Below are 26,888 nucleotides of genomic sequence, written 5' to 3'. Positions count from 1 at the left end.
GGTACTCCCTTATTTTCTCTTTAGCACTCTGCAGTTGTGCCCGTTTTTGTTCTGTGAGATTCCCCTTATTCTGCAACACTAACTTTTCTCATCCACTCAAAGTAATTCCTGATACTTCTCAACCATAACTATTTTTCTTTTACTTATACCCTAAACACTACTTTTGTTTTATTCCACTCATTAGTTCAACTCATTGTGCCTCATTTTTACTTCATTACACTGCATTTTTATCTTAGTTGTCACGGACCCATGATATGAAATATTTATTAGATGTGTGTCAAAGCTTTCAATTAAATGCATGTTCTTGTTAAATATAATTTCTGTCTAGTCTATACCAGCGCCTTGGGAAATAACAGGTTAATTCTTTCTGAGTACCTACAACTGAATCATACATTTTTCAGAAATCTTCCATCTTTTGTTTGATTTTCTCTTCTATGTCCCCCTGATACATCTTCACTGTTGCAAATCAAGTTCTACTCCCCACCTATAAGTAATATTTCCTGCTGAAAGCTGATTATTTTCCTCAAAATTTCTTAAGCTCCACTGTTGCAGTTTTATGCGGAATATAAATACATGCCAGTGTAATCCTCCACCCTCCCCAGTAGCCCCTTACTACCACAAATCTACAGTTATTGTCTTTTTTTCCTCTTCTATCACTACTGGAGATCCATCAGCAATTCGTATACGTATTCTGCTTTTTCTTTGTCCCTGATACTCTGCTGAGTATCCATCCTGAAATCCTTTTTTAATCAAATTCAAATGCTTGCATTATTCCAAATGTGTCTTCTGTAGCACTATTTGTACTCTGTATTTCTTAATATAATTCAATACTCTTACCCTTTTGTCTATACCTAAGAGGCCATTCACATTCCAAAATGATATGGACAATGTAGCTATTATAATAAGAAGTTATTACTTCCACCTGTTATATGTGACAGATTTTTAAAATGTCTAATTTCCAGCTTTTGTGTTACATGCACCCACTAATGTTTGGAAGTTTGATCTTTAATGCAGTTTTTCTTGTCATTTCCATTTGAACCTCTGTCACATTTTAAAAGAATTTCTGTTTTAATGAAAGATCTCAGACAAAAAACAAACACCCTCCACTGTACTCCCATAACATATTAACTTAAGCACACAAAACTGCATACATCTAAAAATAATGAAGTTTAACTCTCTTGTTAGGAACAATTGCCAAAATCAACAGCTAAACCCCACATGCATTATCTGAGGTTATCTATGCTAAACTGCTCCTACTTGCACTGACTGCTGTCTGCTCTTGTTTTATCTTCATCCCCCTTCCAGATGTGAAAACATCTTGTATACTTTCAGAAAACATTAACTTTTAGCCTTAAAAAGTGCTCTGGTTTTTAATGCCTATCCCTGTATTCAACCTGTCTCTATGGAAATATAACAAGAAAATGCACAGCTGCTCTCAGTTGCAGACTTCTCAACTCACACTGAACATTTATTTGCAAAAGGAAAAGTTTTTCATTACATTCAGTGTTCTCTTATTTACTTGCTTACACATGAAAAGAACATTTTTCATTAGATTAGGCCAAGGGCCTGAATCTAGACATTCACTTATGCAAAAGTAAGAGAAACATATCAGTTCTACATATATTATAATCTGTACACTTTTACACTCCACCCCCACCTCAAATACCCAAGATTACAGCATATTATCTTAAAGATTCAATTACTATTTTTCTTTCCTTTTCATGTCATTGGTTGGTACTAGGCTACTGGCCCTAGGGCCTATAGAAGCCTAGCCATAACAATTCCCCTGGCTATTTCTTCCCACAGTATTTACTTCCCTGGACCCCTGTCTAGCAGGGTGACTGATGTGATCCCCAGGGTGAATTTCCTATCTCCCATTTAATCATCAAGGTTCCTTTTGAAAAGGGCCAAAGAAGCACTCTGCTTGACATGTATGGGCAGTCTATTCCAGAGTCTGGGGAGTCTCTGGTTCAGAAACCTATCCCCCAGCATGTTTTGTTCATTGTGATGACAAGGCTTAGTGTCCTCAAGTGTCTTGCCATTAACTGGGAAAACTACTCATGCACCAACACCTTTGCCCAGCGGTTCTTGGAATTCATAAATTCCAAAACCCTGGATCAACTAACCTATAGTCCCACCAGGGGCTTTACTATCCTAGACCTGGCCATTACCAACATGGGAAATCAATGCTCTACACCTATGGTCACCCCTTCATTGATCAGGTCAGACCATAAGCTAATCACCCTTAACATCCACATCCCACCCCCACCCCCCCAGTAAGGAAACCTCCATAAAAAACTTCTCCAAAGCCAACTTCATGCTACTCAAGTCCGAAGTTACAAACTTCATGACACCCATGCAGACGGGAACTGAAAGTTCGACTGCTGAGTCCTACACTAAGGCACTGTAAGAGCACATCCACTCATGCATGAATCGTGCCATCCCAAATAGAACCAATATGCTCTCCTCCAAAAAAAGGAAGCCAATCTGGTGATCCCCTACCATAAACAAACTTTACAACAAAAGGAAAAAAACTATTGCAGAAAAGAGGAAAATCCCAGGATGCAAAAAACTCCCTTACCAGCCTCAGTAAGAAGCTGAGATCCCTCATAAAATCCTCCGAAGCTAGTTACGAAAATAAAAATTGCTAAAGATTCCAAAGACAACCACAATGCATTCTATAACTATGTCAAGAATCTAAATGGCAATGCTCAAATCTGCTGTGAGCTACAACAGAATGGCATTAAATATACTGATCCCAAGTATATTGCCAATATCCTGGCAGATCGATTCAGTGCCAACTTCACCCCCTAAATGGCCCATCTCAATACTGGAAGATTGCCAAATTCTGGTAATAATGGCCACACAGGTAAAAAATGCACTCTCTAAGGCTAAGAATACAGCATCCATGGGACCAGATGACATCCAGGGCTGTGTACTACATGAACTACAAAATGAACTGGCACCTCACCTAAGTGTCATGTTTAGTCATACCCTCACCTCAGACTTCATGCCCACTGAGTGGCGCACAGCTACAGTTATCCCACTCCACAAGGGGGGATCCACCTTGGATCCCGGGAACTACCGCCCCATCAGTCTGTTGAGCCTGATCTGCAAGGCCATGGAACGTATTATCATGGAACTTATAAACAAAGACATTGGCAACCTTAAAACACTGGACCACACCCAGTTCGGGTTCGTGAAGGGCCAATATTGTCTCCTGAACCTTACTGACTTTTTTGAATCAGTCTCCAGAGCCATGGACGGGGGTAAGGCAGTCCACACAGCCTATCTGGACCTCACCAAGGCCTTTGACACCATCCCCCACTCTGGAATCATAGATAAACTTACTAAGCTGGGCATTAATCCCTATGTCACTCAATGGGTTGCCAACTGGCTTACTGACAGAACCCACACTGTAAAAGTAGCTGACTCCAAATCCAGCTCCAGACAAGTGACAAGTGGAGTACTTCAGGGTTCAGTCCTGTGACCTCTCATGTTTGGCATCTACTTCTCTGAAGTGCAGGCCAACACTAAGGGACTCTGGCTAACAAAGTTCGCAGATGACTGCAGACTGGGAGCTATTATTGAATCCCCAAATTATGTGGATACTCTACAAAAGGGCCTTAAAGAAACAGATGCTTGGTGCCAGAGCCATGGGCTCAAGCTCAATGCCAAGAAATGTATACTTATCCCCTTTGGGAAAAAACATGTACCCGTGAATTATCATATAGGTGGCAGTACACTAAACACCGACAGTGTGATAAGAGACTTAGGGACACAGGTGGACAGTGGTCTCACCTTCAATAACCACATCACCATAACAGTCAGGAAATCCTTCTATGTGGCACACCTCATCACTAAGGGCTTTTCATCTAGAAAAAAGGAGGTCATTGTCCCACTGTACTCATCCCTCATTAGATCCATTATAGAATACAATGACCCATTTGGTATGTACCTCTCAAGACATCTGCAACAACTGGAAAGGCTGCAGAAATACCTCACTAAAAGAATCACAGGCCTAAAGCAGATGCCCTATGCTGACCACTGTAAAAAACTCTAGCTATACTCTGTCGCATATCGTCTACTCCAAGGCAATCTCTGCTTAACATACAAGGCCATGTCAAACCCAGATCTGTTGGACATGCTACACTTAAAGAAATCCCAATCCCTCAGAGCCACACGCTCCAAGGATCTAAATCTTGTCATCAAAATAAACAAAACATGCTGGAGGGATATGTTCCTGACCCACAGACTCCCCAGACTCTGGAATAGACTGCCCATACATGTCAAGCAGAGCGCCTCTTTGGCCCTCTTCAAAAGGAACCTTGATGATTGGATGGGAGAAAGGAAATTCTCCCTGGGGATCATGTCAGTCACCCTACTAGACAGGGGTCCAGGGAAGTAAATAGTGTAGGAAGACATAGCCAGGGAATTGCTATGGCTAGGCTTATATAGGCCCTAGGGCCGATAGCCTAGTACCAACCTATGAAGTGTCCTTCCAAACATTAATGACGTGACGTGGGGTGTGACACTGCCAGCCTAGCTATCTGGAATTTTGTAAATAATTCTATGTCATTTGTAAATATTGATAAGATGTATACAGAACTGTATGTTATGTACTGAGCTTCAAGAATGTAACCACAGCGTACTCTGCTGGAACATATAAGATTATCTTATAAAACTCCAAGAAAATAAGTTGAAATTAAGTGCTTTATGATGTGCTATAAAAGTTACTTTCAATGTAGCAAGAAGAGAGGATGTTTAGAGCTAGAAGTTTTTCTGTTGTCCTGGAGAGAAGTAATTAGTAGGTTTAAAATTTAGTGTAACAGCATCCACGGATTCAACACCAGCACTTCCAAAGCACTCCACAGGTCACCAGGTTCCACAAAATAATTTTAAAAAACAACTTCAGCTCAATGCATCTGTTTATCCAGGGATAAATGAATATATATCAGTTAAGCCCCTGCTATAAAACATATTCCATACATTTGAGGTTGTAATTTTTCAAGAACATTTGTAAACATGTACAGAGCAGCTGCATGATTTTATTAGAGTTGTTTTTATACAAGTTTTTTAAAAAAAGTTGTTTTTTAAAATTATTTACATGGAAAAGGAAGTTAGTAGGAAAGGGAAAGAATAAAATGTAGCACTAGCACTTTAAATATGCACTTTGATCTTGTAGGACTTAAATCATGTGATGAGTGAAGGAACTATAAAATGATTAATTTATGTATGAATCATTGTTCTGATGAAGTCTTGGATGTAAGATGAAAGCGCTTAACTTTTATTTTATGTAATAAATTTTGTGGAACCTGGTGACCTGTGGAGTGCTTTGGAAGTGCTGGTGTTGAATCCGTGGATGCTGTTACACTAGAACTTAATTATTCCTGTGCTTACTGGTTGACTGTTCTGGTTATCGTTCAATATTTATAGGTTTAAAATTTAAAATGTAAAAGTGTTTAACTGGTTTATGACTTCCAGTTCTGCGTAAACATCTGAGAGAGATGTATTTTTAACACAAAGATGTTCGTTTCTGTTAGCCCTTGAAATGAAGGCAGGTGACAAAGAGTGATGTCACCCAGGCTGACCCAGCAGTAATATTTAATACTGATTTAAGAACTCTCTCAGTGAGAGACTTGGCATTCTGTATCTTGTCTTGAACATAGAAACATTCACTCAGCACTTCCGCCTGCGTGTTGTCTGTAAGTAAGACTTAGGGCATAAAGATAGGAATATAGTAATGATTAGTAAAGATTAGTTTAGATGTTTTCTGTATTTATTTGAGACTGTCCTGCAATATTGTTTTAAAATATTTCCTGTGATTCTGAACTCTGAAGTAACTGTGTTGATTGAGTATTGTCTTGTTTTTTTATTATTTATTATTAAATATATTTAAACTTATCTTTGTAGCTGATATTTGTGAGACATATTGAAGCTCCTAGAGTACTTGCATATGTATTTGGTGACACTGTACAGGCCACTCCTAAACAGCCTTGCTCTTGGTCACACTTACCATTTAGATAATAGTAACATTACACAGTAGGATTGGTCACCCTTTGTAAGGGCCTTAATTAGCTGATAAAGAGGGGTTGGTGGCAGTGATAACTACCTTATAGTCTGGGCAGAAGGGGGCATAGCTAGTAAACCTGTGCCAGCCTTCCCCAGGAGTGTCTGTGTGTTTGTATATAAATCAAATCTCAAAGTGTATGTGTGTCAGCTACTTGGGCAGGGACATGAAGCACTGGTTGCACAGAGGGGTGCTGGAGGTCTTGGTTTGACCACTCAGCTAAACTATTAACCCTATAGCTGTGCCACCGGGGAGTCTTATTGGGGATCTGGACAAAGAGGGAGAGACCAGCCCTCAGACTGACTGTGATCTCTGTGTGCTCTTAAGGCAGATTCCACTTTTACTGTGTGTACTTGTCAACCCCTCAATGTGTACATCCCTCACTGATGCTAGTGGTGAGGATTGAGGCTCCTGATTACTGGGCCAGTGCAGGGGTGTCACATAGGGTATATGCTTTTCAGTCCTCATAAGTTGCTGGTCTCCTTCCTGTTTATCTCCCCACCTCAAACTCTGGTTCAAACCCAAAGTACTCCAGATTTTCTAGTCAATTCCTGTGCTTTGTTTTCTCTCTCTCTCAAGTATTTTCCATTTTAATTGGAAAAGGTTTAAGTGGCAAAGTCTATCAGCTTTATTATCAAAAGAATGAGAAGCAGAGTCCTCATCTATTTGATGGCTCACTTTTTGGTGGACAAACTTTTGTACTACCTCCTTAGCCTGTTCTGCATCAAAAATAACTTTGATCCTCCAGGGAGAAAATATTCTGGAGACAGCTGGATACAGCAGCTTGAATATTGTACCTGCCTTTCTACATTTACTGATTGTTGGAATAAATTTGCTTTTCTTCTGCATGGTAGACAATGAATAATCATTTTCCACAAACACTCTATGGTCTCCAACTTTTAATAACATTTCCTTCCGCCACAGTTTTGTCAGGATCAACTCTTTTTGCTGGTATGATTGCATCTTTCATAATACAGATCTTGGCTGCTTCCTCATGACCAGGTTTGGAGCACATACATAATGAGTTCTTACAGTTAACAAATACTGCTGTGAAATACCATTCCAGATGACGATTTGAGCTTTCATAAAATGAATACAGTTTCTTCCTTCCAGTTTCTCTGGTACAGCAGAAAATCTCACATTTTCCCTGCATGCTCTAAACTCTATAGGTTCACAGGTTGATGGGTATTACCATTTTAAGCCTAGCCAATTTTCCCTTTCAATGGTGAAAATCAATCTCTGTATCTTGTGCCTGTGAGGTAAACACCTTAACCATTATACCAATCCCCAACTCTTTACTATGCTAGCAGTCTGCAGAGTATTAAAGGTCTAGTCACTATCCAGAGGTAGGAATCAAACTCTGTACCTTGTATTTCTGAGGTGAAGACCTTAACTTTTATGCCAAACCCTCTCCCAATGCTACTGTTGTTTGAAACAGCTCTTCTTGAGCAGTTTCATACTCAGCCAGCCTTTTCTTCATGTCGACCTTTGCTTTTTTCAGTTTTATCAGTTCATCTGAACAGCTGTTTAAAACCTATTTTTCCAGCCTTTTTTATTTGACTTGACACACACATTCAGTGCTTCACTATGCTAATCAGCTCAAAGCACATTTGATTTATTTTTTTTCCTCTAGACTACTGGAAGCTAATCTTGTACCTGAGCTGGAGCTTGAACTGTTTTTAATGAATAGCTGCAAGATTCTTTCCAGTCAGTTTTTTCTCTTTATGTTTTGTAGTGGATTTTCTTTCAGGCTCTTTAGGTTTCATTTTTGCTAGTATCCAGGCAGTGTACTTACTAGCCAGTGACTGAATTTACTAAAACTGTCAGAGTTATTGGCCCTTATCTCTCATTTTTTTTTCAAACTGGGAGAGATGAAATTAAGCTGTTAACCGTTGTTCAGCCATCTTGGAAGTAATTTCCTATAGCTATTTTGTGTTTTTGTATTTTGTTTAATTTTATTTATTTATTGTATTCAACATTTTCAGAGCATTTATTTTTCATCATTATAATATTTATTTATTTGTTCATCAGTGATATATGGTGTACTTGTTTGTTCATTCTTGGCCACTCTGTGTAGGTCAGAGGTCATGCTTGAACAGGTCCATGGACAAGTGTGCTTACTCAATTCACAAATGTAAAAATGACATAAATAATTGACGACAAACACAATTTTAACAGTGATATCCCATCTCTGACTAGTATACCTAGACAGTTAAGTTCCATTCGTATGCTTAACTGTACGAATAGCCTTACTGTTTTATTTCTAAAAACCAAGCAAAATGGATAAAAATTACCTGACCCAATATGATAACTCAGATCTCTACAAATAAGAGTGGTACCAACAGTGTATGTCTAAAGTGAAAATTGACTGACATGTTAAGATTAGAAAACTTTATGAAAGCTAACACTTATCCCATTAATTATTTAAAATTTTCAGTTTAGGATAAGACGTTTAAGAATACTGCCAATGTAAAGATGAGTTTGTGTTGAAAAAAATGATGCTTATACTTGTTTAGTTGTAATTATGGTTCTAGAGACAATGTACTTTTGATTGTTCTATAAAGTCATAATTGTCTTTTGTCAAAGGGTTCACAGAAAGCTGAAATGCAATCTGCATGGAAGCAGAGAGTCAAGGTTAAATGGGCATGTCATAATGTTTGCTAATGTTCAGAAGTCGAATATTTCCAGTTTTATAAGCAGTTTGGCTGATGAACAGTCCTCCTCCATTAGTTTCACTGGCATACCTCACAACATATTTTAAACTCACTTTAAAAAGCCGTTTTTTAATGTTGTTTGCTATATTTCTGCTGAATTGTACTAATTTGTTTTTTTTGTGTGTGTGTGTGTGTGTGTGTGCACTTGTTTTACCTATTTAAAACTTAAAATGTAACTGAATTTATAACTGTAGGTGTCACACTCAAGTGTGACAGCCTTTGCTGTGCATTTATACTGTTTTAACTGCTTTTTTTCTGGTTAAATTAAAAAAAACAAAAAATACTATCTGTACTGCTTGTTTCCCACCCTTTCCTATACTAGAATAGTCTGGATCCCGAATCTGCTGGTTTCAGGACTTCAGTTTGTGTTTCTGAGTGGTCCAGACCTTGTTGTCCCAGTGGGAGGTCTTTCCGCTTATCAGTGAGAGTGGTAAGCACTAGTGCAGCCTATCTGCCACAAGAGGAGTGGTCTCCAGCTCTGAAATTTATCTTATTTTGGTTACCTTATATTGTTTTGGGCTAATTCTTATACCTTTCAAGTTTCTGAGTTAAAAACCCGTGTTTGTGTGGGTTTGGGCTTGTTTTAGCTCAGCGGATCCTGTTTGGGCATCCTACCGACTACTATAGCACCAGAAAAGAGAAGGAGTGACTTTTTGCTGTTCTCAGTACCTTTTTGGCTTTCTTTCAACTGTTTTAAACTAATCGCACTTTAAAAAGCCCTTTTTACTGTTTGCTGTATTTCTGCTGAATTGTACTGCTAATTCTTTTTTTGTGTGTGCACTTCTTTTACTTGTTTAAAACTTAAAATGTAACTGAATTTATAACTGTAGGCATCACACTCAATTGCAACAGCCTTTTCTGTGCATTTATACTATTTTAAGCGCCTTTTTTCTGCTTAAATTATAAAAAAAAACAAAAAATACAAAAAATACTATCTGTACTGCTTGTTTCCCACTCTTTCCTATACTAGAATAGTCTGGATCCTAGATCTGCTGGTTTCAGGATTTACTTTGTGTTTCTGAGTGGTCCAGACCTTGTTGTGCCAGTGGGAAGTCTTTCTGCTTATCAGTGAAAGTGGTAAGCACTAGAGCAGCCTATCACTATCTGTAGCAAGAGAAGTGGTCTCCAGCTTTGAAATTTACCTTATTGGTCGTTTTGGGATAATTCCTATCCCTTTCAAATTTCTGAGTTAAATCCAGTGTTTGCCTGGGTTTGGCATCATGCAGCGCCGCTTATCTAGGGTTAAACTACTCCCGGTGCTTCAAAGTCTGCTCTTCAGTTTTTCCCTTAGAACTAGCTAATTTCTTATTTGTAGCACTTGAATCTGTTTTTTCTGGGCTCGGCAATGGTTCAGAACAGCTGATAGCAATAAATAACCGACAAATCTCTGCAACACTAAACCCTTCTCATTACCTAGTGGCTAACAGTTCTTTTGTTACTTATCTTCCTCAAGTTACCTTGAGGAAACAAGCCAGAGTACTACCCTCACTGTCTAGTAAAAATAGTGAAGCCCTAGCATGTCCAAGGGACAGCTCCCGGTGTTCTCTCCTGTCTACCTGATTAATCTGGGCATCTTGGGGCAATGTAGCAATTGCCTCATGTACACTGACAACCCTATCCTCCTATCACCCAACACTACAACCTGTGAGAGATGGATTTATCTATCCAAACTGGAGGCAAAGCTCTCTCTCAACCCAAGATTGAACTTGTCAGTCAGCAGGAGAATGCTAACACCCACTCCATGCCACACACACCTCATAGTCCCAGTATATCTACACCACTAAGACCCATACACAGATACACACACCCATTCTCGGAGGCTCTCAATAAGAATCTACCCAAACAACAGAGACCCCCAAAGCAGAAATGCAAGCAACCTCCAGCCCTCACCACTACTCAAAAGACACACAACGCACAGACTCAGTGTGCCACTCAACTACCGCCCATAAGGCAAAACTACGTAGCTAACACATTGGTCATAGATGACTCTATAGTCAGGCACACTGATGTTCCACTCACCAGAATAGATAGGGAGAAGGTTACTGTTAGCTGTGTGTCAGTGCCAGGATCTGCCACATAACCCACGCACTCAGGTCACTCCACAATAAGTACAAATATGACTCAGTCACTGTCCATGTTGGTGTGAATGACCTGAGATGTGCCTCCCTGGATTACATGAAAAGAGACATGGAGAAGCTCTCTGATCTTGTAATCCAGGCAGGTCACAATTGAACAGATGAAAACTGCGCTATCAAAAGCCAAGAACACAGCATCCATGGGACTGGACAATATCCCTGGATGCGTTCTACATGAATTCCAGAATGAACTAGCCACCCCCCCACCCCCCCGCCTAAGCATCATGTTCGATCATAACCTCTCGACAGGCTTTGTACACACTGAATGGTGCATGGCAACAGTTGTACCACTCCACAAAGGGGGAGCCACCATGGACCCTGGGAACTATCACCCTATTAGTCTGATGAGCCTGGTCTGCAAGGCCATGGAGCATATTATCATGGAACTCAAACAAGGATATTGGTAGCCTCCAAACTCTGGACCCCACCCAGTTTGGATTTGTGAAGGGCAGATCATGTCTCCTGAACCTGATCGAATTTTTTGAAACCGTGGACGAGGGTAAGGCAGTCCAGACAGCCTAGCTTGATCTTGCCATGGCTTTTGACACCAACCCCATTCTAGTATCATAGATAAGCTCACCAAGCTGGGTATAAATCCATACATCACAAGATGGGTCGCCAACTGGCTTGCAGAAAGAATCCACACAGTAAAAATCAAGAACTTCAAATTTGACTCCAAACCTGTAACAAGTGGAGTACCACAAGGTTCAGTATTGGGTCCCCTCCTGTTTGGGATCTACTTCTCTGAAGTACAGGCCAACACAAAGGGCCTCTGGCTGATAAAGTTCGCAGATGACTGCAAATTGGGTGCCATAGTCGAGTCCCCAAATGACGTGGACATCCTGCAAAAGGGCCTCACTGAGACTGATGCCTGGTGTCAGAGCCATGACCTCAAGCTCAACCCCAAAAAATGCATTGTCATCCCCTTTGGTAAAAACCCTGTACCCATGGACTACCACATAGGCGGCAGCCCGCTGAATGCAGAAGGTGTGATAAGATACCTTGGGACTCTATTGGACAGTAGCCTCTCCTTTGATAATCACATCACCACAGTAGTCAGGAAATCTTTCTAAGTGGCACCTCTCATCATGAAAGGGTTCTCATCCAGGAAAAAATAAGTCATTTTCCCCCTCTATTCGGCTCTCATCAGACCCATTATAAAGTACAATGCCCAATTTGGAATGTACCTTACAAGGCATCCGCAGCAGCTGGAAATGCCACAACAATATCTCATAAAGAGGATTATAGGACTCAAAACAGTTACCCTATGTTGACTGCCTCAAAAAACGCTGGCTTTACTCCGTAGCATATCATCTACTCCGAAGTGCTCTCTGCATAACATACAAAGCTATGTCAAACCCTGAGCTGATGGACATGCTACACCTAAAGAAATCCCAATCCCTCAGAGCCACATACTCTAGAAACCTAAACCTCATCACCACAATTAACAGAACATGCAGGAGGGATAGATTCCTGTCCCAGAGACTTCCCATACTCCGGAACAAGCTACCTATCTATGTCAAGCAGAGTTTGTCACCAGCACTCTTCAAGAAAAATCTCGATGAGTAGATGGATAATAGGAAATTCTCCCCGGGAATTACTTTGGTGGCTCTGCTAGACAGGGGCACAGGTAAATAGCATCCATGGGTGGCGAAAGCAAGGGAACCTTGTTGGCTAGACTTACATAGGCCCTAGGGCCGATAGCCTAGTACCTACCTATGAACAGCCAGCAGGACTAGCTATTCTTAAGTCAAATAAAGCAATGAGGGAGATTCAGGGCAAAATCCTTTCACTGTGATAGAACTCTTCATTAAGATGAGTTCTGCAAGCTGTGAACCAAATGAAACTATAGCTTCTGTAATACCTCTCAACTTCTTAGCACAAGAATCTGGACAAAGCCTAAAATAATGTGTGTGTGTGTGGGGGGGGGGGCAAACCCCAAAAATATGGACAGATTTTAAACAGGTCTCTTATAAACTTGAACTTTGCTAGAATAACAGGATTGGCATAGCATGCATTTATAGAAGGATAGAAAGGCTGAAACTCAAATGCATGTTATTATTTAGTGAGTTTAAACCTCAGAAATATGAGAGAAAAACAGAAATTTTATGAGGAAAAACACCAAAAATATGAGGCATAAATCTGGACAATCGAGAGTATGCATTCTGCCTTTTTTTTCCTCCCTGCATCCTACAGTTGACAATCAGCTGCCACAGGTATCTCTCCTCCTTCATTGGATCTTCCTGGCTTTCCTATCCATCCCTGGACTTCCTCTGAGTCATGCTAGGAGCTGGTGAGTAGAATGAGGTGTCCAGGTGCAGCTTTACTTTAAACCCTGTTCCCTTGTGCATGCCTCAGCAACACCCTGAGGGTAGAGTTTGCAATAGGCAGACAGTGTCGAACTGTTCCTCACTTCCAAAGTGGGCTGGTTCTACTTTACTCCTTGACATGCTTTACATGGTGGAGCCCTGCTTACATTACTTAAAGAAGATACGGACGAGTTCTACAGTGCTTACTATGAAATGCTAGAAAAGCAAGTGGTGAAGCTACCAAAGGACCATGATCTAAAGTGCATATTCTTATCAAAAAATCTGCAGTCCATTCAACTTATAGTGGCCTTTACTATCTATGTAACTGCAGATATCTCAATGGAATAAATTATTCCTAATACCTTGTGAGGAATCAAAAAACACACTTTACAGAATAAACTGCTCACTGCTACTGTCACGCCTATGGAATTCTTAGAAAGTAAGTCTACAACTGCCTGACTTCAAAGTTCTCCTGTAGTCTAACCGTCCTTCTGCTCAGCTGTGTATAATTAATATCCATTTTTTTATGCTTATTTCTCAGTTTCAGTTATATGTTACACCAGCTGAATAACTACAATTAATGTAAATATTTACAAAACTCGTTTACACATAAATTAACTTAAACCTATATGTTATCTCTATTAGCTTTTCACTCAGTTACCAATGTTTACACATAAATTAACTTAAACCTATATGTTATCTCTATTAGCTTTTCACTCAGTTACCAATGTATTTTTTTTTTAATTTTACATGTCTAGTAAACAGGTATGCACACTGAACACATGTATTCCTTTTTTAGGGGTGGCCTTGAAGCACTCTCTGGTTAAGTGCTTGTTCATAGTCAGTAGGCAAATGGAGGAGGAAGGAATCAAACCATGCACCATTCATAGCAGAAGTGGCTTGTTTAACAACTCAGAGCCTTAACCTTCCAAGCTGTGAGACAACAGCTCAAAGCCTCTGCCCTGACTACTGGACAACGTTATTAAAAATCTAACAGTTAATATAGCATGCATGTAAAATTACATATTATACAATGACTGGTCATTAACATTCAAAAACGAGCATGCTGACTGGTCAACCCAACCAGTGTACCCATTGTAAATCGAGAATATACCCACAGGAAACTTCCAGCTGCTAAAGTATCATTGAGCAGCCATACTTTCCTATCCTTTTAGAGAAAAGAAGAAGCAAAACACACAAAGTAAAGACACATCTTACACATTTGTGACATGTTCGTAAGGTTCTAAAACAGCTGTGATATTCTGCAAAGAATAATAATGAGGCATGTTCAAAAAATAACAATGAAAAAGTACCCGATCCTTCTTGTATGAAGAACATCGCAGCTGACACAATACCTTACCAACAACTTCCACATGTACAAGTAAAGAGTATGAAATTCTTGATCCGGACAGTTTACAGGAACAAGACAGGCAGGACAGAAATAAAAAGAAAATCAGGTGTGTTTACTTTGGCACGACATACCTGATCTTCATTGTATTTCTCTTCTGTCACTCCTTTACCTCTAAACTGTCTGTATTGCAAACTTTTTTTTTCCTTTAACAAAAAAACAAACAAACAAAAAAAAAAACAATTCAAGAAGCAATGGAGATCTTCCTTTCTCTGTTGCTTTCTTGCCAAAGCAGGGATGTACTGTGTTAGCGTGGGAACATAAGTCCCATATGCATGTACAGTACATCAAGCATGCCCAAGACACAAAATTAAAGTGGAAGAACACCATGTCATTGTATACAATGATATTATTTAAGAAAAGCAATTTTTTTTCTTAAATAATGTCACTGTATAATAGCAAAAACCCATGGATGGGTATGGGTAATGCTGGATTTAACGGTTGGCTTTGCTTGATCACTCGTGCTTTGATCTTGTAACCAAACCACGCCAACAGTGGGTAAATCCAGCATTACCCACACCCAGCTGTGGGTTATTGCCATATTACATTATGCAAAAACAACTTTACAATATGTACATTACCTGCTAAACAATTATATAAATAAATATTAAAGTCAGATGAAATGCGGATGTGAAAATACAGAACTTGTTTAGACTATATTCTTTAGACACCTAAACTCAATTTTTGCCCTTCCAGTCTCTATGTTCTATTACAACCTGCAAAATACACAAAGCCATCCCACCACCTTAAACAGCACATCAGATGTCTCACTGCTCTTCCTATAAGGGCACATTTCTCAAAGAAGAAAGCCTTCCATTTTACAGGCTTTTGTTGTACTGCATTGTTAATGTTACTCACTTTATGCACATACTTCATAAAGAAATACAACAAGGCAGGCTATGATTTTCACTGGATTTCAGTCATTAAAAGTAAAAAAGTCTGGCAGTTGTTTGCTTCATACTGAGACTCGACAGGTCAGCCAAAGCAAAATGATAAATTCTGTTACCCAGATGTGCAGCCCTGGAAAAACAATCCAACAGAAATGACCACTGAATTTTATATGGTTGACATTCAGATATTTTTCTGTGGAATTCAGATCCAGCAAGACTGTCAATCTTTTATATTAATTTTACATGTATGTTATATTAAATATTAGATTTGCAACAATATTTTCAATAGGTGTGACACAAGAAAATAACCAAAATGTCAGCTAAGCTTGATATTTAGGCGTACATTTAGTGTGTGTGTGTGTGCTTTGCATTCCAGCTGTGTAAACATGTGCTTATATATACATATTTTTTTAAAGAAATCACTCAGATCAGAGTAACTTAAAGTTCTTTGTTCCATAAATGGCTCAGCTTGTATTATGAATGCTCTGCTGCTGACGAAATATGCCTTCTGTGAGGGGGGAGGGCATCTGAGGAACCTGAACAGCTTATTTTGTTAGCCTGTGCTGCTAGCTGATGAGATTTTCTTTATTTTCCCATCAGTATTAAACATGCACTGTTTTACTAGTAGATGTTTTCACAAGCCACAAAAAAATGAAGAAATTATACCTTTGGGCTATGAGCCAAGCTAACCAGAAAAATATTTGTTTTTAACCTCATCACAAAGCCTGGATCTTTGCATGTTGATAAAAGTTACTCACAAGGAACAGGAACACACATTTCACAAAAGTTTAGCCATATTCAAAATTCAAAAAATGTTATAAAACCAGTGCAGCTCTTCCTTACAGAGGCAGAAAAAGTGCAGACGGGGGATAAAAGTGTTTTTATTTGTTCCCCCTTCCAACCTTTGGGGCTTACAGCTTTCCCCCTTTAAAGCAGCACCATTATCTAGGGAATTTCTCTTCATTCCCACTGAACCAGTTCTGCATATAGCCTGTTAACGGGCAGCCTGAATGACTTTTCAGGAAGCAGGGAATGCAAACCAATGGATGAGGTTGTCCTCTGCAAGGCAGGCTGGGAAAGCTGTAAAACTGGCATGAATACATGTGATTGATCAAGTTTCCATTTTCATATAGCTAAGAGTACAGAAGTACAAATACTTACTGCACATTTTTCTTAATGCTGCACCCACCATCTTGACATTCTTTCTTCTCTCAATAGTGTTGCTATGGAAAGATTCACCGTCTGTCCCTCCTGGTTGACCCTCCAGGAAAGCAGAGTTCATTTTCTGACATTGTGTAGTGACTTGTAGGCCCACTCTCTACACCACATAATAACTTTAAGTGACTGCAGTGTCATACAGAATTTGTGCAGCAGTATTACCTTTAACAGCGGCTATGTCCTTTTTCACTAATACACTATCAGCTCTGCATATGCAGGAGACAAAGAAGACAAGCTTGCATGTGAACTTCAAGTGACATGAAGAATCTCATGAAACAAAGAGACAGGGACTGCTATACATTGTAAATAAAATCAGGATGATACCTACCCCAATCAAACTCATCTCAGTCTGAAAAAAAAAAACTAGAATAGTAACCATCTCAGCTAAGGTACTGTACCTAAAGAACAAGCAAATGGCAGCTACAAGTAATCTATAATTAAATAACTTCAGAAGGAAATTAAGCAGCACTCTGGTTTTCCCAGTAGAGCTCCCAGAGCTCTTATAAATGCTGAGCTCATAATCCTACCATTAATCCTTCAAAGGAAAATAACCTTTCCTCATCTTTTCCATTCAAAATATGACAAACACATTTCACCAAAATAATTACCATCACACACAATCTGATATTAATCCTCAATTACAACTTTACCCTTTTGCAGAATATGCTTCAATATTCCACTTCAGGGAAATGTCAGTAAAAAAATCAACAGTCTTCTGAAAAACCTGAAGCACTTCTGTTCAACATTCTCCACATTCTAACCGACGTTCCTCACGAGTGCGGCAGATAAAATTGCAAAACCACATACCTTTATCTACAATTTGTCTCTAACTTCTGGAATTTTCCCATTACCTTTTATGCATTCCACAATCATACCGCTTGCTAATGTTCCCTCTCAGAAGCCCCTTAAGGATTTTCATCCCATCTCAACGTTTTGCCCACTGGTCAAACTATTTGAAAAAATTCTTTACAAACAATTGCTCAAAGACATTAACAGTTATGTGACTGGCTAACAAAATATGGTTTCATAAATGCCTACAGTACTACCACAGCCCTACCCTACAGCAATAAATGTGCAGTAATATTAAAAATGGATTCACTACTGTAGGAGTCTATGTTGATATGACTGGTTCATCTGAAATGGTAGACCACAACCCCACTTCTAATACTACCTTAGAAATAGGGCTTTTCAAGTCTGTCACATCAATCTGCTTTGCACCCATGGCACACAAAATACACCAGTCCCTCAAAGCTCAGTCAAGGGGTATTTATTATTTTCATTATTTATTAATAACTTACCAGATAACCTGATCAACTTAAACATCACTTTATATGCAGATAACATTCTCTTACGTCACGCTAACACGATAAAAGAGGAACAGTAGCAAGGGCTATAAATCACCACACTGTTAGCACAATACACTGCTGCTCTGTGGTTAAATAAGATAACATGGCAGGGACCAATAAGATATTACACAACAGGGGATGCAAAAAGTACAGTTTTGTACCTACCATAAATGTAGATGTTCGAAGATCCACATTGCTGCAGTCCTTACTTATGGGTAGTCCGCTGTCCTCGGTCGGCCCGAATACCAAAGTATTAGGCTGACGTCGGTCAAGGGCGCTCAGATCTGACGTCAGAGCGTCAGGTATAAATGCGCATGACCGACGTCATATCCTCAGTCTTTTCTTGCCCCAGATGTCAGAAGGCCCTAAACAGAAAGGCCACAGCCAAAAACAGAATACCTCCCACAAGCAAGCCCAACAACAACCACCACCCAAACTATATAACCATAACAAACAGCAGTGGGGAAGGAGGGAGGGTAAATTGGACTGCAGCAATGTGGATCTTCGAACATCTACATTTATGGTAGGTACAAAACTGCACTATGTTCTTCATCTCACATTGCTGCAGTCCTTACTTATGGGTAGAATCCCAAAGCAACGGGAATGGGAGGATGGAAATATCATAAAGCATTAGGGGCTGCTAAAATGCCCTGTAATATAGCAGTGGCAAACCCAGCCCTAGATTTAGAATAAAGAGGAAGGTGATAGTGTTTAGAGAAAGTATGTACTGAACTCCAAGTAGCTGCTTCCAAAATATCTTTTGTAGCTACCCCCCTTAGAAAGGCAGTAGAAGTGGCAGTAGCCCTAGTGGAATGAGGTCTAACTCCAGCCGGAACCTCCTTACCATGATGGGAATAACAGAAAGAAATACAACCCCCAATCCATTTAGAAATAGTTTGTTTTGAAACAGGTTTACCCTGAGAACCCAAAGCAAAAGAAACAAACAACTGCTGAGACTGTCTGAACTCCTTGGTTCTGCTCAAGTAATAACGTAACTGCCTGTGAATATCCAAAGTATGCAAAATCTTCTCCCCTTTATTTTGGGGGTTTGCATAAAAAGTAGGCAAATGAATAGTTTGGTTTAAAGCCACACTAGAAACCACTTTAGGCATAAAGGAAGGATTAGTACGCAAGGATACCCTGTCCTTATGAAAAATCAGGAAAGGCTCAACTGCCATAAGGGCCTGTAATTCAGAAACCCTTCTTGCAGAAGTAATGGCCAACAAAAAAGCAGTCTTCCATGACAAATACTTTAATTCGGCAGTAGCTGCAGGCTCAAAAGGTTGTAGAGTAAGTTTTTCCAACACAAAATTGAGATCCCAAGCAGGAGTAGGAGCTCTACGTGGGGGTCTTATGTTCTTTGCCCCTCTAAGAAATTGCTTAAACACAGGATGAGAGAATAAAGGAGGATCACAATCATAGTGAGCAGAAATGGCTGCAGCATGAATCTTTATAGAGGAGAAAGACAAACCTTTGTCCAATAACTCAGTAAGATATTGAAGAGAAGCACTTAAATTAGGCATGGAAACATCAAATGCCTTTGCTTTGCTCCAAATAAAAAATCTCCTCCATTTATCCGCGTAAACTTTCCTTGTACTAGGCCTTCTGGCCTCCAAAATAACATTCAAAACTTGTTGTGGAAGCTGAGACCCTCCAGGGTCTAAAACAGAATATGCCAGGCTGTTAGATGCAGAGACTGAATCCTGACATTGAGGAAGTGATTGCCCTCCTGAGACAAAAGATGCGGAATCAAAGGTAGAGGCCATGGAGGCTCCCTCACTAAACTCTTCAGTAGTGGGTACCAGTGCTGTCGAGGCCAATCCGGCGCTATCAGAATCATGGATGGCTTGTCTTGTCTGGCCTTCAAGAGTACCTTGGGAAGAAGAGGCAGAGGTGGAAAGGCATAGACATGAAGATTGCTCCAACTGAATGATAGAGCATCCACCTTCCAAGCTGTGTGATGAAACATTTTTGTGCAAAACTTTGGCAACTGGTAATTTAGTGGAGAAGCGAACAGATCTATGTCTGGAGTCCCCCATAACACTGTCAACTCTTGAAATACATGAGGATCCAATTTCCACTCGTGAGGATCCACTATTTGTCTGCTCAACACATCTGCTAAGGAGTTCTGTGCTCCTGGCAGAAACCTTGCCTGAAGATTGAGGTGTAAGCTGAGAGCAGTCTCCCACAAAATCATCGCTTGTCTGCAAAGAGGGTACGAATGGGTTCCTCCTTGCTTGTTGATGTACCACATGACAGTAGTGTTGTCTGTTTGAATCAACACCTGCCCTGGGTGAAGTAAATCCTTGAAAGCCATTAATGCAAATTGGACTGCTAACATCTCCTTCAAGTTGATATGCAAATGTTGAAGTCTGACAGGCCACGTGTCTTGCACCCATTTTCCATTGAGGTGTGCTCCCCAAGCCTTGTCCGAGGCATCTGTCGTTAGAATCTGACTCGCCTCTGGTCGGGTCACAGAGAGTCCCTTGTTTAGGTGACATTCCTGAGCCCACCACAAAAATTCCTTCTGAATGCAAGGTATTATCTGAATGACAGTGTCTAGATCTTGGCAGTGTTGTGTCCATACATTTTTGAGATACCATTGAAGCTTCCTCATATGCAGTTTGGCATTGGGAAGCACCAGAATACAAGATGCCATGAACCCCAAGGCTTGAAGGACTGTCCTTGCAGTCAGCCTGGACTGTAGAGAGATTTGATGGAAATAAAGAGAAAGGCTTCTTTGTTTGTCCGGGGTCAAAAAAGCCATCTGGGAAGCTGTATTCAGTCTCACACCCAGAAAGCACATGTCCTGAGAGGGTACTAGACTGGACTTTGTTTTGTTCACAGAATAGGCATCTTAACACTACCATCACATACTGTAGATGATGAAGAAGCTCGTCCTTGTCTTGTGCAATAATCAGGCAATCGTCCAAATAAGGATAAATCTGTATTCCTCTTATCCTGAAAAAGGCTATCACTGGAGCCAGGACCTTTGTGAACACTCTGGGCGCAGTAGATAAGCCAAAGGGCAATGCAGAGAACTGATAATGTAAATTTCCAGCCCGAAAACGCAGGTACCTCCTGCAACTGGGCCTGATAGGAACATGAATATAAGCCTCTTTGAGATCCAGAGTTACCATCCAGTGATCTTTTCCCAACAGAGGTAAAAGCTGTTGTAACGTCAGCATCTTGAACTTTGGAATGTCCAGATAAGTGTTGAGGATAGATAAATCCAAAATCGGTCTCCACGTGTTCCCTTTCTTTGGAACTAGAAACAGGCGAGAATAAAATCCTAGGCCCACTTCTGACAGAGGAACTGGCTGTATAGCTCCCATTTGAAGAAGTAAAGAAATTTGTTTGTGAGCCTCTTTCCTTTGCCGAGGAGGGACGTCTGGCATGCCTTTGAAAGGAGGCAAGGTATGGAAATAGAACTTGTAACCTCGGATTATAATGTCCAACACCCATTTGTCCTGGGTGACTAAAAGCCAGTTTTGCTTGAAAAGTGCTAACTTTCCTCCCAAAGGAGCTGCCAGGGAAGAGGAATCTGGCAGCTGAAAATGCAGGTCATTGGGCCTGTTTACGAAAGGACTGGCCCCTGCCCTCACCTGCAGACTGTGCAGGCGAACTCCATGTTCTAGGTCTGAAGGAACTCTGAGCTCTGCCCCTACCACATCTACATCTGCCCCTAGACTGAGAATCAGAAGAAGGGTACGTCCATCCCTTAGTAGGCCAATTTCTACTAAACTTTGGAGGTTGCACCTGCAAAAAATCTTTAACAGTCTGCATAGACTTAGCCTTGTCTTCCATTTTCTTTAACACTGACTCCACAGGAGGACCAAACAAAACTTCAGACTGTAAAGGGGCATCCAGAATTCTAGTCTTAACATGCTCGGACAAAGTCTGATCCTTAAGCCAGGCATGCCTTCGAATAACTGAACCAGTGGCAGCCACCCTAGAAGAAGCCTGTAAAGCATCAAAACCACACTGCAAAGAATGCTTACCCACCTGTTCAGAGACATGCACCAAATCCTGCAATTCTTTACACTCTATGCCCTCTGCTAAAGCATCCACTTTAGATTTTAGCTGAGAAAGAAGGAAATTCTGATACTTCAACATATGAAACTGGCAATTTAAAGCCCGCATTGCTAAAGTAGAAGAGATATATACTTTCTTACCCCATCTATCCAAAGCTCTAGCTTCCTTATCTAGAGGAACCGGATTCTTTACAACAGAAGCTCTAACACCCTTAGGCCCCTGACTAATAGTTTCTGGGTCCGCCCTAGGACTCTTATACAGATATTTATGAGCCTCAGGCACCCTGTAATACCTATCCGGTTTGACTGGCGCAGGAGGCACAGAATCTGGATTAAGGGAAGCCTCCGAGAAAACATCTTGAACAACATCCAAAACTGGAGGAATAGCTAAGGGTCTATGCTGTGGTAAAAACAAGAATTCCCTAAGCCTCTTCCTAGAATCAGAGAAATCCTGTCCTTCCCACTTAAAATGCTCCCTCATGGAATGCAAAGTCTCTGAAAATGAAAAATCCTCAGGAGGAGAAGCAGAAGGAGTAGAATCCTCTGCATCAGAATCCGAATAAGGAGGAAAATCTTGAATGTCTTCAGCAGAAGACTCTGAATCATCAGAGGCCTGCTCCAAACTTTCCAACTCTGGCTCTACCCTGGGCCTCTTATCAGGAGGGGGCATAGAACCTCTAATTAAAGTAATCAAATCTTCTGCCATTTTAAGCATGTGTTTTTTAGGCACTGACCCTGAGGAACCAGAGCTGACACCAGAAGAAGGCAAAACAGACCTGCCCTTAGAAGGAGCCTTAGAAATAGTAGCAGAAGGCCTAACCACCTTAGACACAGTAGGGAGAACAGTAACCTGAGAGGCCCCTTCAGCCTGACCTGACTCCTGTGAGGCCACCTCTTGTAAAATTAAAGTTTCCCCCTGGGACTCAACAGAAACTTCAGCCGGGTCCACCTGTTCCCCTGTAGTTTCTAAAGGACTGGCGTCCGAAACGGACAAATCATCCTGCCTAGACTTAGAAGATTTGTCTTTGCGCTTCTTCGTGGAAGCGAGCGTCGGAGGATCCGACGGCATATTATAATTACACCGCTTGCCAAAGACTAACCTAGCGCAATCTAACCTTCGTTTAATAGTGCGTTTATTAAACCTAGCACAAAACCGACACCCGACTACGTCATGCTCCAGTCCCAAACAAGGAATACAAAGCGAGTGGTAATCCCTATGCGGTATCTGTTTCCCACAAGAAATGCAATTATTCACTTTTTCTGACATCCGGTAAATAACTGAGGCAAGAAAAAGCAGAAATATTCCCCAACGGGGTACTTAACCCAACTTGGTATCGGTCTGAAACTCCGAATACGAACAATTTCAGAACGCCGAACGGCACTTGCAACGCTGCTTCTGCATCGGACCATGCGGCAAAAAAGACTGAGGATATGACGTCGGTCATGCGCATTTATACCTGACGCTCTGACGTCAGATCTGAGCGCCCTTGACCAACGTCAGCCTAATACTTTGGTATTCGGGCCGACCGAGGACAGCGGACTACCCATAAGTAAGGACTGCAGCAATGTGAGATGAAGAACATCAATCCCCTAAGCCATACAGAATCGCACATTACAGCTTCCCTATAACATTCCTGCTGAAAAAATGCCAACTTTAAGAGGAAGACACAAACTGCACAGACACGTTCTGATAGAAAACTGCAGCAATCTCCATTTCAAAAATAGAAGTGCAATACAGTATCAAATTTGAAACCTATACCAAATGTAACAAAGTACCTGCGTGCAACTTCAAAAAGTGTACAGACTTCCATTCACTTTCAGAGAGCAGCCCTGCACAGTGTTTTTATTTTATTTTACTTATGTTTGTTAAATGGGGTGGTCCACTGATCAAAACCCAAATTTTACAGACACAACTTAGGGAAATTATTTCATAAACAAAAATACAATTTAAATGACAAGCTTAACATACATGTTATACAGCTTTACAGCAAGTGAAACATATAAGTATCAAACTTGGTTAAAACACACACAGGAAAAAAAAAACAAGGCACCAAGATGAAGGCTGCAGTGTTATTTCTCCCCAAATTATATGTAGTAATGACCTTGGAGGTAAGCCATGAACATATACGTAGAAGGGATGTAAGAAACTTATACAATGTAGTCCTTTTAATGGCAGGTGCATTAAATCTTTTTGAAAAGTTATGTTTTTAGCTTTTGACAGAAAGAGGGTAATGACAGCATGCCGAAGAGTGGGACTTAAAGAGGGGGAGGCATATTTTGTATACTGCATATTGCCTGTGGGAGGTAGAAGGTTGGGGTTGATTGTAAGTAACCTTTATGGTTAAGCATGCTTTCTTCTATTAGTTTGTATGCTGGAGGAGTAAATCTGTAGGTGGATTAATCTGAAAAATTGGATTGGTAGTAAGAGGATAGATCTAATGGTTTAAGGGAAGCATGTTTGCACTGGACAGTGTGAGGCAATGATGCTGTTTTGGGATGGGGAGTCTGAGATAGAGTTCTTTTTGGAGGCTGAAGCAAGAATTGGGAGTCTACATTCGATCTGAGACAGCAGGACACATTTTACTGCGGCTACCCTGGCTGGTTTGCTGAGATAAGGAGCTATTTTCTTTGCCCAGAAGATGAGGGAGCTGACTTTGTTTCTGTTTTTTTTTAAGTGCATTTGAACGTTTCAACCTAACCAGATACCAAGGTATTTGAAGGAGGTAGTTGTTTTTATGGTGAGTTATTTAGGTCCATGATGTGGATGTTGCTGAAGACATGGGACAACTTTTGGTTTTTGATTTTGGAGGTATTAAGAATTAGTTTTTGGTTAATAAGCCAATTCTGCAGAGAGTGAAGGTCTAACTGAATTTGGGACTGGAGGTTTGTGAGGCTGGGGCTGTTGCTGTAGAAATACAAACTCTGTAAACCAAACTTTATTTCAGAATTATGTCATATAAACTTCCAAACTCTCACTTTTTTCCTCCTTCTTCTGGCAACTCTTTATTGACGAAAACAGTGTTAACAGTAACTTAGATCAAACATTATGACAAAATGCTATCATATTTGCTAATAAGAACATACCGTTAATAAAACACTACAGCCTAAGAACAAAAAAATATTTGGATCATGGTCACCTTTCTATTGACATCTTTTGTACATCCCAAGCATACCGTTACCTTGTTTTCTTGTGTATAAATGTATATAAATGTAAATATATTGCTTTGTAATGCAGCTATCACAAAAGGACATGATGACTTAAAAACAAAAAGTTAACCAACTTGGAAAACTTGGAACCTGCTTCCCAGGGGACTCTCATCTCTTTCCTCTACACTACTTTTCAAAAAGCACTCAAAGAATACCTTAAAACTCACTGGCTATGTCCATGCACCCCCCTCCCTCATACTTATACTTAATGTATACTTATCTCACTACTGCTATGCTTTGTTCTCCTCCTATTAACCTCAGAGTGTATTATATGTCAGCTAACAAAAGTTTGAACTAACGTAGCCTTTCTTAGAAGGCACTACAGAGCTTGTTCTTGATAAACCAGCTCTCTATAGTATGTACATGTCTCTACCTCTTAAATATGTGGTCACTATTATCTTCTATCAATTTTTGTCAATGATATGATTGCTTAGCTACTATGTAAATAACTGTATTGCCTAGCCTTAAAAATGTACTGTATCTGATATTGGTATTATCTTTAGTGGAGCTTTTCTCCCCAGGCCTCTACTGAAAATGGACATACATCCAGTTGGACTAGCCCGGTCAACAAATGCAAAATAAAAATAAAATAAATAAAAATAAAACCAGCCTAGTTATAAAACAGCCAAGCAGCACACAACTTCCCACACTCAGTTTGTATTTATTTATTTACTAACGTTTGATTACTGAAAAAATCAAACTGGGTAAGAGGGCATTTTCAGCAGAGGCCCAGGGAGAAACGCTCCAAAGTATTACAAAACTTATTTATTACAAAACATTTTAAAAATAATAATTTTACAGTCTTCAAAAATAATACAATTTAAGTAAGTATGCCAAATAAAGACATAATATGAAAATATTGGTTAAGAATAGATACAATTTATACAAGAATGATTAAAATAATTACAGAAATTTTAGTCAGCTTATACAGAAATTAAATATAAATTAGCAAAATACAAAAAAAAAAATGCACTATGAAGTGAGCGAAAAGCAGGGTTAAAGCCCAAGGGAGAGAAATTAATAGAAGTAAGGAAGTGACTGAAGAAGGGAGAGTAAGACTACGTAGGGTATGAACAGGTATTTGTTCACATTTAGGGATATAGTTTAATCTGGGGTTGAGCAGATGTGGGACATGAGCTTCTGGCTAGTAAGGCTTTCAGAATGGTTTTGAAGGATGGCAGTGAAGGTATTGAACTGATGACAGGAAGTAAGGAGTTCCAGGCCTTAGGAATGTAGTGTAAGTATAGAAAGTGCCCAGCAGATTTGATAGGTTTGTGGACAGACAGCAGTTTTTGGTCAATAGATTGTAATGACCATCTAGGAACATAGTTGTGTACAATATTATGTAGTGCTGGACAAGCAGATGGATTCTGGATTATTTTATAGGTGGTAAGAAGCTGTGTATATGTTATTTGATGGGGTAGTTCTAACCAATGTAGGCGTTTTAGTGCTATACAGTGGTGGGTTCCGAAAGGTGTATTTACTGAAAATTTAACAACTTTGTTATAGCATTGTTCAAGTTTTGATTTGTGTGATGCCTGAATGGTAATAAGGATG

The 26,888-nt window shown here is 40.1% G+C and overlaps 1 protein-coding gene across 7 annotated transcripts in view; it reads right to left on the bottom strand.

Moving 5' to 3' along the window:
* The window catches only part of ABR (ABR activator of RhoGEF and GTPase), a 2,680,879-nt gene that overhangs the window by 87,721 nt on the left and 2,566,270 nt on the right, over positions 1–26,888 (bottom strand). The gene's annotated exons all lie outside the window — the stretch shown is intronic.

This window comes from Protopterus annectens, chromosome 13.part0 (assembly GCF_019279795.1).
Source record: "Protopterus annectens isolate FY-2018-M chromosome 13.part0, PAN1.0, whole genome shotgun sequence".
NCBI classification, from domain to species: domain Eukaryota; kingdom Metazoa; phylum Chordata; order Ceratodontiformes; family Protopteridae; genus Protopterus; species Protopterus annectens.
This window is presented reverse-complemented; position numbering and strand designations above follow the sequence as displayed.